The 15,522-nt window shown below is 37.3% G+C and overlaps 1 long non-coding RNA gene across 1 annotated transcript in view; it reads right to left on the reverse strand.

Moving 5' to 3' along the window:
* The window catches only part of LOC118766154, a 9,277-nt gene extending 7,546 nt beyond the window's left edge, over nucleotides 1-1,731 (reverse strand). The window contains exon 1 of the long non-coding RNA XR_005002063.1: nucleotides 1,594-1,731. This is a non-coding gene — a long non-coding RNA (uncharacterized LOC118766154). The remainder of the gene's footprint in view (nucleotides 1-1,593) is intronic.
* Nucleotides 1,732-15,522: the final 13,791 nt, after the last annotated feature.

A 15,522-nucleotide genomic window follows, 5' to 3' on the forward strand; every position in this document is an offset into this window, starting at 1 on the left:
TGTCTTTCTGGCCTGACTTCCTTGAAGTGTGGACGGCATTTCTGTTGCTCCTTCGCCGTTCTCAAAAATAGCGTTCGTAATAGTTTTTCTCGTTCGGCTTAACAGTCCTTCTTGTCTTGTTATTCTCCTTGTCCTGACTTTTACTGTTTATATTTTGTACTGTCGTTACTGTCCTGTTTTTGTTACCATTTTTACCCCTCCGCAAAAAGATCTCAAATTTTATTTAATTTGCTTTTCGCGGGAAGGAAAGTTTCTATCGAAGATGCGTATCGCCTTCACCTTCGAAACACAGAGTAGATGAAACCATGGCGACTGAAGACGGGGAATTTTCCTTGTGTTATTTGTCCTGTACTCTATTTTTTCGTTGTTTAAGAAAAATGTCCAGTTCCTTGGTTTTGTGTTTATGTTTTCGTTTCTCATTGTGTTCGGCGTTTTTTTGGTGTCCTGTACCCATATATGCGTGTATATATACATGTAGAGGTAGGTACGTACATATATGTATGTATATATGCATATGTTTTATTTATTAATTTATTATATGACGGAACGCACGCATCCATTTCTAAGTAAGATTGTTCTATATATATATATGTATATGTATGTATGTGTGACTGTGTGTGTACAAATATGGATTCGTATAATTATATAGATTCCAATATAGAATGGTGGTTATCAAAACAGAATGTACGCTGTACTTGCGTGTTAAAGCTATTATTCAAAAATACACATACTAAGTTTACACAATTTCTATGATAACTTCAGCCTTACAATCTTTACTTCTGAGAATGGATTATTAGATTTGAAACTAAATTATGGCTAGATTATTATTTCCTAATTCAACTATCTCTTGTACGAGCATTGCTGAATGAGAGTGCTCTCCACATCATTTCATGAAAAAGGCGCAGAAAAATTAATTTCTCATTATGATCCGTGTTTATTTTATTGATTCAGCGACGCAGGATAAATTAACGCTCGTTGGAGTACGGTGTGCAGTGCTTACCTCACATTAGTGGAACATGCGACCGTATATACATGTGTGCGTATGTGTGTGAGTACATTTGTATGTGTATATAAATCTGTAAATATATATATATATATATATAATTATATATATATATATACAAACATACATACATACATACATATATATATATATATATATATATATATATATATATATATATATCTATATAATGTATGCATGAATATATGTGTTTTTGTGTGTGGGTCGCGCACTTGTACATGTAACACACACATATAGATAAGGATAGCTGATGGATAAAAATGTATGTGTGTATATATGCACATTTTTTATAGTAGGCATGTAACAGAGCAGATGACGAATATTGTCTTGCGGAATTTCTCGCCAAGTTTTATGCAGTAATCTGAAAAGATCTGCCTGTGAAGGGTCCTGTCTATTATGATGTTCTTCAACAGTGTTCATATCTGGTGACTGGCTTGGTCATGGAAGCTTTTTAATGTCATTCTCATCCAACAATTATTGGGTCATTTTAGTCGTGTGAAAGGAGTCCCATCTTCCATAAATAAAGAGCCTTCTGTAATCATTTCACCACTGGAGATGATTAGGAGTACTTTCTGCACTATGGACACATATTTATCTGAGTTTATGTTTCCCTCACACTCCACTAGTTCTGATCAACCATTGTTCCAAATTGCTTCCCAGACCACCACAGGATAGCTGCTGTGTTGCATCGTTGGCTGCAAGCTTTTCAATTCAAATTGTTGATCACAGTCTCCGAACCCATACTCGACCACTGTCAGAAAATACATCAAATTTGGACTCAACAGATAATATGACAGTGTTCCAAAATGCTAGTGGCCTCTCCATCATCTCAGTTGGCTGATCGAAGAAGTGGCTTCCTTCTTGCTGCTCTGCCATAGTAACCAAGTTTGTGAAGATACCTGGCAGCTGTTCTCGGACTGATATCAGCATATTCTGCTATGTCAGAGGCCTTGCAATGAGGATTATCGTCCATACTTCTCTTAACAAAGGAAAGGGTCCAGTCAGACGGTCTGGCTGATCTGTGGACTCCATCGCCAATCTGGTAAATTGCGCAATCACTCTAGTAACTGTAGAAAGCAAGATCCCAAGCACTTCTGAGATTTTACGCTATGTCCACTTTCAGGATAACCCACAATATGGCCTCTTTGAAATTCAAACAGTTTCAAGGCTTCTTTTGTACATGGCATGATTAAACAGTCACATATAGAATCTGAAGCATAAACATGTCAATTAATAAAAAATATAAACCTTTACAAGATAGAATAAACATAAAACGATGATTTATGTGATGTCTATATACATCATGCGTGTGTATGTATGCGTGTGTATGTAAACGGATGGGTGGCTGGATATGGTTGCGTGCATATGCATGTATGGATGTATGCTTGTATATATATATATATATATATATATCTTGGCACTCCATCGGTTATGACGGCGAGGGTTCCGGTTGATCCGATCAACGGAATAGCCTGCTCGTGAAATTAACGTGCAAGTGGCTGAGCACACCACATACACGTGTACCCTTAATCGGGGAGATTCAGCGTGACAAAGATTGTGATATGGCCGGCCCTCTGAAATACAGGTGCAACAGAAATAGGAAGAAAGAGTGAGAGAAAGTTGTGATGAAAGAATACAGCAGGGTTCGCCACCACCCCCTGCCGGAGCTTCTTGGAGCTTTTAGGTGCTTTCGCTCAATACACACTCACAACGCCCGGTCAGAGAATAGAAGGTGCGGTTTCATGACCGCGAGTCCGCTGCCCTAACCTCTGGGCCTCTGCACCTCCACACACAAAAACACACACACACTCACAAACACAATCACACACACACACACACATATATGTGACCGCGTGTGTACCGTTGGCGATTTTTTTTCCTCTGTCTTCCCTTCTCTGGATCTTTCCTTCTCCTATGTTTCCGACGAAGAGTTCCGCTCGAAACGTTAAACCCTCCTTCTTTCATGAGCGTCCAATAATACTATATTTGTTTCACGTCCTCGCGTTGTTGTGTTTTTTATGCTTTCTTGTTTGGATTAACTATATATATATATATTTATATATATATATCTATTATATATATATATATATATATATATATATATATATATATATATATATTATATATATATTATATATATTTATATATATATATTTATAATATATATATATTATATATATATATATTTATAATATATATATTTATATATATATATATATATATATATATATATATATATATATTTATTATATATATATTATATATATATATATATATATATATTATATATATATATTTATATGTTTTTGTTTTTGTTTTTGTTTTTCCAGTTTCAGCTCTTGAGCTGTGGCCATGCTGGGGCACCGCCATTGTGGTGAAAGAGTACAGCAGGGATCACCACCCCCTGCCGGAGCCTCGTAGAGCTTTTAGGTGTTTTCGCTCAATAAACACACACAACGCCCGGTCTGAGAATCGAAACCGCGATCCTGCGACCGCGAGTCCGCTGCCCTAACCACTAGGCCATTGCGCCTAGTATATATATATTTATATATACTAAGCAATAAGGGTTTAGCAACGAGTTGCCTTACCACATACCGAATTTAGAAATAGCAGTCAAAGGGTTATAGCTATTTCTTCTACAAAAAAGGGAGATCTCAGTAAAAACAGCATTTGGAAGGCAGACACAAACAGGTAAGAGAGAATGAATTGACTGCAATCTATCATACATTTTTTTAGTTATCGGACGTACGTTTCGAAATCAAGTTTTAAGGAAAGCATAAGAATTAGATATTAAATATTAAATAATAATAATCTATTACCGAAACTCTTTTTCTCTTCAGCGTAGAATACTATAATCATAAATGATTATATATTGGATTTTGAGATACCAGAAGGCACCAACTCCACTCAGTATCAGAGCGAGCTAGAATCCGCAACTGGTATCACCGAATTCAATTTGTGAATGAAACGATTGTGTCAACAGCCCCTTCCCACCCGCGTGTAGCCAAAACAAGATGCTGTGGTCATCTACTGAGATAAAATATGTATCCGTAATAATGAAGGGTGAAATTAATTAATTTGGAAAAATTATCAATTACACCAAGTAGTCTTCGGCATGTAAAAGCCTCATTCGAGGAAAATTTAAGTAATACTAAGCAATAAGGGTTTAGCAACGAGTTGCCTTACCACATACCGAATTAGAAATAGCAGTCAAAGGGTTATAGCTATTTCTTCTACAAAAAAGGGAGATCTCAGTAAAAACAGCATTTGGAAGGCAGACACAAAACAGGTAGAGAGAATGAATTGACTGCAATCTATCATACATTTTTTTAGTTATCCACGGACGTACGTTTCGAAATCAAGTTTTAAGGAAAGCATAAGAATTAGATATTAAATATTAAATAATAAATAATTCTATCTTACCGAAACTTCTTTTCTCTTCAGCGTAGAATACTATAATCATAAATGATTATATATTGAATTTTGAGATACCAGAAGGCACCAATCCACTCAGTATCAGAGCGAGCTAGAATCCGCAACTGGTATCACCGAATTCAATTTGTGAATGAAACGATTGTGTCAACAGCCCCTTCCCACCCGCGTGTAGCCAAAACAAGATGCTGTGGTCATCTACTGAGATAAAATATGGTTATCCGTAATAATGAAGGGTGAAATTAATTAATTTGGAAAAATTATCAATTACACCAAGTAGTCTTCGGCATGTAAAAGCCTCATTCGAGGAAAATTTAAGTAATACTAAGCAATAAGGGTTTAGCAACGAGTTGCCTTACCAAATACCGAATTTAGAAATAGCAGTCAAAGGGTTATAGCTATTTCTTCTACAAAAAAGGGAGATCTCAGTAAAAACAGCATTGGAAGGCAGACACAAACAGGTAAGAGAGAATGAATTGACTGCATCTATCATACATTTTTTTAGTTATCCACGGACGTACGTTTCGAAATCAAGTTTTAAGGAAAGCATAAGAATTAGATATTAAATATTAAATAATAATAATTCTATCTTACCGAAACTTCTTTTCTCTTCAGCGTAGAATACTATAATCATAAATGATTATATATTGAATTTTGAGATACCAGAAGGCACCAACTCCACTCAGTATCAGAGCGAGCTAGAATCCGCAACTGGTATCACCGAATTCAATTTGTGAATGAAACGATTGTGTCAAAAGCCCCTTCCCACCCGCGTGTAGCCAAAACAAGATGCTGTGGTCATCTACTGAGATAAAATATGGTTATCCGTAATAATGAAGGGTGAAATTAATTAATTTGGAAAAATTATCAATTACACCAAGTAGTCTTCGGCATGTAAAAGCCTCATTCGAGGAAAATTTAAGTAATACTAAGCAATAAGGGTTTAGCAACGAGTTGCCTTACACATACCGAATTTAGAAATAGCAGTCAAAGGGTTATAGCTATTTCTTCTACAAAAAAGGGAGATCTCAGTAAAAACAGCATTTGGAAGGCAGACACAAAAGGTAAGAGAGAATGAATTGACTGCAATCTATCATACATTTTTTTAGTTATCCACGGACGTACGTTTCGAAATCAAGTTTTAAGGAAAGCATAAGAATTAGATATAAATATTAAATAATAAATAATTCTATCTTACCGAAACTTTTTCTCTTCACGCGTAGATAATACTATAATCATAAATGATTATATATTGAATTTTGAGATACCAGAAGGCACCAACTCCACTCAGTATCAGAGCGAGCTAGAATCCGCAACTGGTATCACCGAATTCAATTTGTGAATGAAACGATTGTGTCAACAGCCCCTTCCCACCCGCGTGTAGCCAAAACAAGATGCTGTGGTCATCTACTGAGATATAAAATTGGTTATCCGTAATAATGAAGGGTGAAATTAATTAATTTGGAAAAATTATCAATTACACCAAGTAGTCTTCGGCATGTAAAAGCCTCATTCGAGGAAAATTTAAGTATAATATATATATAATATATATATATATATATATATATATATATATATATATATATATATATATATATATATATATATATATATATATATATATATATATACGAGCCTATATTTCTATAGTACCAGAAGCTGAGCCAACTTACAATACACGTGTATCTCACGCACGTGGAGGCGCAATGGCCCAGTGGTTAGGGTAGCGGACTCGCGGTCGTAGGATCGCGGTTTCGATTCCAAGACCGGGTGTTGTGAGTGTTTATTGGGCGAAAACACCTAAAGCTCCACGATCTCCGGCAGGGGGTGGTGGTGATCCCTGCTGTACTCTTTCACCACAACTTTCTCTCACTCTTACTTCCTGTTTCTGTTGTACCTGTATTTCAAAGGGCCGGCCTTGTCACTCTCTATGTCACGCTGAATATCCCCGAGAACTACGTTAAGGGTACACGTGTCTGTGGAGTGCTCAGCCACTTACACGTTAATTTCACGAGCAGGCTGTTCCGTTGATTCGGATCAACCGGAACCCTCGTCGTCGTAACCGACGGAGTGCTTCCATCTCACGCACACGCACGCGCGCGCACAGATACATATATACATATATCGAAATAGTAAGACAGAGTAATGGTGGTCACGCGTATGTATTAATGCGAGTGACAATAATCTTTATTGTAAATTCTGTTGCTGAAGTAATCCTTTCTGTGTGTCAGCCATTAACTATTTCTGTTTATTTGACTCATTTACTTCCTACCTACCTACCTACCTACCTACCTACCTACCTACCTATCTACCTACCTACCTACCTACCTACCTACATACATACATACATACATACATTCATTCATGTTTACATACATTCATATATACATACTCTTCTCTTTATCTTTCTTTCTCTCTCCCTCACTGTTTGTATCTATATATTAATGCATCTAATTATTTATCTATGTATTTATTTGTTTGTCTATGTATATATATATATATGTATGTATGTATGTATGTATGTATGTATGTATGTATGTATGTATGTATGTATGTACATATTCTTTTATTCTGTTAGTCTTTTACTTGCTTATGTCATTTGACTGCGGGCATACTGGAGCACCGCCTTCAGTGGAACGAATCGACTTCAGGACGTATTCTTCGTAGATCTAGTACTTATTCTATCTGTCCTTCTGCCGAACCGCTAAGTTACGGGAACATAAACACACCAACATTGGTCGTCAAGCGATGGTGAGTAGACAAACACAAACACACAAATATGCATATATATTTATAAATATACGACGGACTTCTTTCAGTTTCTGTCTACCAAATCTACTCACAAGGCTTCGGTCGGCTCGAATGTGCCACGCAGTTGGACTGAACCCGGATCCATGTGGTTGGGAAGCACGCTTCTTACCACACAGATACGCTCTTTATTCTTTTACTTGTTTCAGTCATTTGACTGCGGCCATGCTGGAGTATATATACAAATAAAGGCATTATTATAAATACATAAAAAACAACAATAATATAAGTGCCCAGCAAGCATTAAAGCCAAAAATGCAAATTCATAAATTCATAATTAATTATTAATTGTAATTGATGGTACACGGAGTACTAGCGTTGCTCGAAATAAGATTCGAAAAATACTCAAAGAAGCCACCATTTCACTGAAAATACAACAGGCTGACGAAAATCGAAAAATCGCAAATGAGGATCACAGATACACCTATATCACGTGATTTCGAACATTGAGATGTTTCTCTTAGTTTTCATCAGTAGGTCTCGCTGTTAGGTAAGTGTTAAATTAATATTCGCTTCGTCTTGTCTCGCAAAAATTGTCGATCGACCAGCGCCAAATTCACACGCTATCAGTGTATAAAATATGCATAAATAAATAAATAAATAAAGATATTAGTATTGTTATTATTATCAATAATAAATAATAACAATGATATAAGCGACCTGCAAGCATTAAAGCCAAAAGGACAAATCTATAAATTTTCGTCAGCCTGTTGTACTTTTAGTGAAATGGTGGCGTCTTTGAGTATTTTACGACGACTCTTATTTCTAGAATTACACACACACACACACACACACACACACACACACATACATATTCGATTTATCACACACACACTCTCTCTCTCTCTCTCTCTCTATTTCTATCTCTATCAATCAATCTTTAAACCATTTACTTATCTGAAGATTAGTATAGCTGTTTAAGTTTGTATTATATATAAATCGGACCATGTGTTCAAGTGTTTCTTCGGGCGTATGTATATATATTCTAGTATGTTCCGAATATCTAAGTCAATGTATGTCTGCGTTTTGCATAATTACGCGTCTTTAAAGGGAATCACTATAATGGAAGATGTCTGCGTTTCAAGTACACATGTACTTATTCTCCAAACTTTATCTCTGTTTTCTACCATAGTTCGTTCTTCCACTGTCTCTCTCTCTCCCTCTCCTTCGCTTTATCTTTCTCTCTCCGTCTGTCTTTCTCGCAGCTTGTCTCCCTCACCCACTCTCTCTGTCTGTCTCTTTCTCTTTGTCTGTTATTCTCTCTCCCTCTCCCCACCCTCTCTCTCTCACTGTCCCTTGCTTCCCGCTCGCTATGGGATTATCTATATTGCTTTCTCTTACATTTGTGTTTAAATGTGTATGTGTGTGTGTGTGTGTGTGTGTATATGTGTGTGTGTGTGTATATATATGTGTGTGTGTGTGTATGTGTGTGTGTATGTGTGTGTATGCGTGTGTGAATTCGTATAAACACATACACATCTACATACACATATGCATATATACGTATATATGTATCTGCGTAATGTATGTATGTATCTGTGTAATGTATATATGTATGTATATATGTATGTATATACGTATGCATTTATGTATGTATGTATGCATGTATGTATGTATGTATTGCATGAGGGTTATACCGAAAGTAACGCAAAAACCGGCATAAATTTTTTATCAACTGACCTAAAATATGTATGTATCTGTGTAATGTATGTATGTATGTATGTATGTAGTATGTATGTATGTATGTATGTATGTATGTATGTATGTATGTGTGCATGCATGTACGTGCATGAGGGTTATACCGAAAGTAACGCAAAAACGGTCATAACTTTTTATCTAGTGACCTAAGTCATTCAAATTCCATTTGTTGTTTATCTCTTGCTCTGTACACAGAAAGTGCTGCTCAATAAGGCGGCGGGCTGGCAGAAACGTTAGCACGCCGGGCGAAGTGCGTAGCCGTATTTCGTCTGCCGTTACGTTCTGAGTTCAAATTCCGCCGAGACCGACTTTGCCTTTCATTCTTTCGGGGTCGATTAAATAAGTACCAGTTACGCACTGGAGTCGATGTAATCGACTTAACCCGTTTGTCTGTCCTTGTTTGTCCCCTGTGTGTGTAGCCCCTTGTGGGCGGTAAAGAAATAGAAAGAGGTATTTCGTTTGCCGCTACATTCTGAGTTCAAATTCCGCCGAGGTCGACTTTGCCTTTCATCCTTACAGGGTCGATTAAATAAGAACCAGTTACGCACTGGGGTCGATGTAATCGACTTAATCCGTGTGTCTGTCCTTGTTTGTCCTCTCTGTATTTAGCCCCTTGTGGGTAGTAAAGAAATAGGTATTTCGTCTGCCGTTACGTTCTGAGTTCAAATTCCGCCGAGGTCGACTTTACCCTTCATCCTTTCGGGGTCGATAGATTAAGTACCGGTTACTCACTGGGTCGATGTAATCGACTTAATCCGTGTGTCTGTCCTTGTTTGTCCCCTCTGTGTGTTTAGCCCCTTGTGGGTAGTAAAGAAATAGTATAATATATACATGTCAATAGTACAGTACCCTCTATGTTTAGCCCCCTTGTTAGCAATAAAGGAATAAGAAGGTGCTGCTCAACATTTATTGCAATCGATGTACTTGATTCAATGTTGAGGTCAGCTCGTGAATCCTGTTTTAAAAAGCTTCAGGAATTCACTGCTGTACTCAATTATTTACAGTCATTTTTATCTCGTCAGAGAAATTCAATCTACTATAATGCATTGTGACCACAGATAAAATGTTCAGGAAGCTCGCGGATTATGGTTCATTTGCCCACGCAATGTTTTCAATGTTGGTTCCCACTTCTTTAAACTTCTTCCTTCATCTGTGCATATCATTACACTTTTCGATGGTGTCATCTCAGTAAACAACTAGTCTACTATGGACATCGTCAAGAACACAATAGTGGGATGTTGTTCCTGTTCGGAATCTATTTTTTCACTTGCGATGAAGAAGAAGAACAAAGACGAGAGTTATTATCAAGGAAAGTATATTCTACTAACATGGGAAATTTAAGAGACATTTGTTGGTTAGTAAAAATACGTTATACACACTTTGGCGTTATTTCCAGTACAACTCTCGTCTTGTGTACGTATGTGAGTGGGCGTATGTGAATGTGTGTGTGTGTGTGTGTGTGTGTGTGTGTGTGTGTGTGTGTGTTTGTGTGTGTGTCCATGAATGTATTATCTATAAACCCATCCGTGGATATTTCATTCCATATACGATTGTTTGTTGTTTTTTATTTTATATTTTTCGTATATTAATATACTTTTACAGCTAATTTCGTAACCGTACACACACGCACACACACATGCAACGACACACACACACACACACACACACACACACACACACACACACACACACACATACATATATATATATATATATATATATATACGGAAATGGATGTGCTGGCTCTTAATAGCAATGGCGTTTAACTCCTACAACGTGATCTCATATAGCGTTGTATGCGATCCGACGATGGCTAAAACCTAATACAAAGAAAATGTCTGCTATTAGCGTAAAGCACGAAGCATCATTTTGTTATTCCTTTATTTCATCTGTTACAAATGCTTCTATATTCGATTATTTATGATGTCATTATAAATGCAACTTATAAAAGCAACACTGCGGAGAGTATTCAATCACTCGAAAAGATTCTTCAGACAGGGTCGAAATACAAATCACAAGCATACGAGCATTTTATATAAATTCTTGAGAGCTACAAGGTAGACGATGGGAGGAGAGGAGTCGGAATTAGATGTAGCTTCGTCTGTCGCAACAAATATATATAATGGCATAGATAACGATGATTCCGCAGACGGAATGATAAATTGCAAAACAATGTATATTGTAATTTACATCCTTCTTCGTTTTCCCTGGTAGTGCATGTACATAGGAGTAGCGGCTGTGGTAAGATACGTGATACCGTAATATATAATTGATCTTTCGGTGGATTAAGAATTCTCACTTGTAAATTCAGTCACTTTTAATGTTTGTCTCTGGGATTTGTTGAGGGACATGGCATGTAAACTGTAGGGAACTGTGGCATATTTTATATTGAAATGTGTCCGTGGAAATGTTTGGAATTCGAGGGATAAATATATATATTTCTTTACTGCCCACAAGGGGCTAAACATAAAGGGGACAAACAAAGACAGACAAAGGGATTAAGTCGATTAAATTGACCCCAGTGCGTAACTAACTGGTACTTGATTTATCGACCCCGAAAGGATGACAGGCAAAGTCGACCTCGGCGGAATTTGAACTCAGAAGACGAAATACGGCTACGCATTTCGCCCGGCGTGCTAACGTTTCAGCCAGCTCGCCGCCTTCTCGAGGGATAAGCAGCACAATCTGTCGGGAATGTTACTCTTTTTCAGATGTGACTAACGTTAATTGTTGACTGCCAACTTAGTAGCATTGTATACGCATTAGAGTATACTAGTTTCTAGCAATAATAATTTGAGGTCTTTCCAATTTGAGTCTATGATTTGACCCACCAGTATTGTTCCATTTAAAATGTGCACTTGTGCGCGCGCACAAATATCTTTATATATAAAAGTAAGGTTGTGTGTCTGTCTCCTACGATTTAGATTCCTACCAACTCCCACATTTTGCGGTGCAGTTTAACCAAAAGCGGGCATCTTATAGTCGTGATTCATATCGAGCCCTTCTGGGTATTAGTCCATGTCTACGATGAGTCTACAATTTAAAAAAAAATTACCATAATTTTTTTTCCATGTTTAATGCATTTTTTTGCTATTTTTTGGCTATAACTCTCTAAAAATTCTTATATAGTTATTTCCCTTACAAAACCGAGCAACGCCGGGCGATACTGCTAGTTTTATATAATCAGGAAAGAAAAAAATGTGCGCACACAAGCTTTTCAAGATGAAATCAGATATTTTTCACTGCAAAATTTTGTGCGTTGAGTATTTGCATGGGTACGCACATATATTGCAAAGAAAGACAAAATTTGCATACAATGTAAATCTCTGTGCATGCCCACAATAATATATGAGTGGGAACATGGCTTGCCATCAGTTCACAGTTTCTTTGGCTTGCAAATCTGATGTTACCATGTAAATAAATATAAGATATATATCTATACACACAAGCACTCACAATTAGCAGAATAAAGATGCTATTTATGAAATAGAAATGTGCGAATTGTTATAAATGTGCGTGTTCACAATGTCAATTATCTGCTCAAAATATTTGTCGTGTATTTTCAACATATAACTACGCAATGTTTTAATATATTTGTTTAATAACAGTATATTAATTTTAACGGACACATGTACAATGCAATCAGTACTTGGTGAGCTGGCAGAATCGTTAGCACGCCGGGCGAAATGCGTAGCCGTATTTCGTCTGACGTTACGTTCTGAGTTCAAATTCCGCCGAGGTCGACTTTGCCTTTAATCCTTTCGGGGTCGATAAATTAAGTACCAGCTACGCACTGGGGTCGATGTAATCGACTTAATCCATTTGTCTGTCCTTGTTTGTCCCCTCTGTGTTTAGCTCCCTTGTGGGTAGTAAAGAAATAGGTATTTCGTCTGCTGTTATGTTCTGAGTTCAAATTCCGCCGAGGTCGACTTTAGCCTTGGTCCTTTCGGGGTCGATAGATTAAGTACCAGTTACTCACTGGGTCGATGTAATCGACTTAATCCGTTTGTCTGTCCTTGTTTGTCCCCTCTGTGTTTAGCCCCTTGTGGGTAGTAAAGAAATAGGTATTTCGTCTGCTGTTATGTTCTGAGTTCAAATTCCGCCGAGGTCGACTTTAGCCTTGGTCCTTTCGGGGTCGATAGATTAAGTACCAGTTACTCACTGGGTCGATGTAATCGACTTAATCCGTTTGTCTGTCCTTGTTTGTCCCCTCTGTGTTTAGCCCCTTGTGGGTAGTAAAGAAATAGGTATTTCGTCTGCTGTTATGTTCTGAGTTCAAATTCCGCCGAGGTCGACTTTACCCTTCATCCTTTCGGGGTCGATAGATTAAGTACCAGTTACTCACTGGGTCGATGTAATCGACTTAATCCGTGTGTCTGTCTTTGTTTGTCCCCTCTGTGTGTTTAGCCCCTTGTGGGTAGTAAAGAAATAGGTATAATATATACATGTCAATAGTACAGTCGCTCTTACTAAAGAGAATGTTGAGGTGGTGACTCGAAGAACTCACGTGCACAAGACGAGGACACATACATCAGCAAAAATATATCTACGTTTGAAGAATTTACAAACTTCAAGAGAACGGGCATCCTTTTTGAATGGAGCATCTCATAGCAGATTAGCAGCGTGTAAATATTGGTGTAATAAACCCTTGGATAGAAAGAATCAAAGGCTGCCTGTGAGACTCGAATTTACATCGCCTGTAAATGACAAGCGTTCCACCATTAGTCCAAAGCAACCATTCGAACTTCTCTATTCGTTTTAGAAATTTATTCTTTCTAGAGAGAATTGTTTTTTTTTTTAGGGGAGCACACCGTCGGTTACGACGATGAGGGTCCCAGCTGATACGATCAACGGAACAGCTTGCTCTTGGAATTAACGTGCAAGTGGCTGAGCACTCCACAGACACGTGTACCCTTAACATAGTTCTCGAGGAGATTCAGCGTGACACAGAGTGTGACAAGGCTTGTTCTTTGAAATACAGGTACAACAGAAACAGGAAGAAGAAAGAGTGAGAGAAAGTTGTGGTGAAAGAGTACAGCAGGGTTCACCACCACCCCCTGCAGGAGCCTCGTGAAGCTTTAGGTGTTTTCGCTCAATAAACACTCACAATGCCCGGTCTGGGAATCGAAACCGCGATCCTACGACCGTGAGTCCGCTGCCCTAAACACTGGGCCATTGCGCCTCCACAGAGAGAATTGTATACCATTGACGTTATGCAATTTTTCTCATCCAATTGTTAAAGGCTATTATTAATAGCTTTATCTCCTTTCTCTTGCAGTTTATTATTTCTAATGACGCCAACAACATACACTTTTCGCTTGCTAGAATAAAGCTCCTAAAATAGGTACTAAAAATTCGAAGGGCTACTTTAGTCCAACGGCAGAATGTCTGTCGTGTAGGCAAGCTGATCGAACCCCGCGAGCAACTTTCTAATTTTTTCCTGTCGAACGGATTTTTAACCTAATTTTACACGCTATTATAGCTGTATCTACTTCGAGATTCACTGTTCCAAAAAGAAGGATTATATTTAAATATGTCATTTTCTGTCTTGCCATATCTTCTCGCGTATCTGTCTCTTTATCTTTCTCTTTTCGTCTTCTCTTCTGCTTTGTTTATCCCTCTAGGAATATTTGTCCGTCTGTCGTTATATCTGTCTCTCTCTCCCTTTCCCTTTCTTTCTCTTTAACATCAACAATAAATCAACTAATACTGCGTGGTACACACGTACACACACAAACAATTTCTAATATATAACAAATGCATCACATCAGGTTTGATAAATTATACCAAAAATGTCAGAAAAAAATTTGTTAGCACTCGATACAAAGACGTAATATAATGGTATTTGCATTTATAAATCAATACTTGTTAACTTCATCCGACTAACACTTCACACACACAGTGTACAACCATCTAATTTTACTCACCTTAGACCTTTTCCCCTTCTTTCCTCTTCTACTGCCCCCTTCTATCTATCATCGACATATTTTTGCTTTTTCTAGAATTACCTTCTTTTGCCACAACGACATATTTTAATCTATCTTAATCACGCAACATTTTGGTTCCTTTTCAACTTTCCACAAATACATGATTTTTGTAGTTTCTTTCTTATTTGTTTTTGTTTTTCGCCAGTGACTCGACTTTGGGTCGAGCTATTCACCTTGCCGGAAACGGAATTCGGGGAGAATTTTTTTTCAAAATACTTCTCGTAATTTTCTACATTTCTGTGCCTGTGTGACCGGAAACCATGAAATCAACGGTAGTTCAGGTGTTGACTGACATTATATTATTTTTAAACCACACACACACACACACACACACACACACCACACACACACACACACACACACACACACTCACATATATATACGCACATATATATGTACATATATATATGCATCTATATATGTATATATATATATACATGTGTATGTAATATTTATATATATAGTTGCATGTGTGTATATATATATATATATATATATACATACTAAATATATGTATATATAAATATATATATAAATATATACGTACACTGAGTACGTGTATACACCACACAT

Source organism: Octopus sinensis, linkage group LG15 (genome assembly GCF_006345805.1).
Source record: "Octopus sinensis linkage group LG15, ASM634580v1, whole genome shotgun sequence".
Lineage (NCBI taxonomy): Eukaryota > Metazoa > Mollusca > Cephalopoda > Octopoda > Octopodidae > Octopus > Octopus sinensis.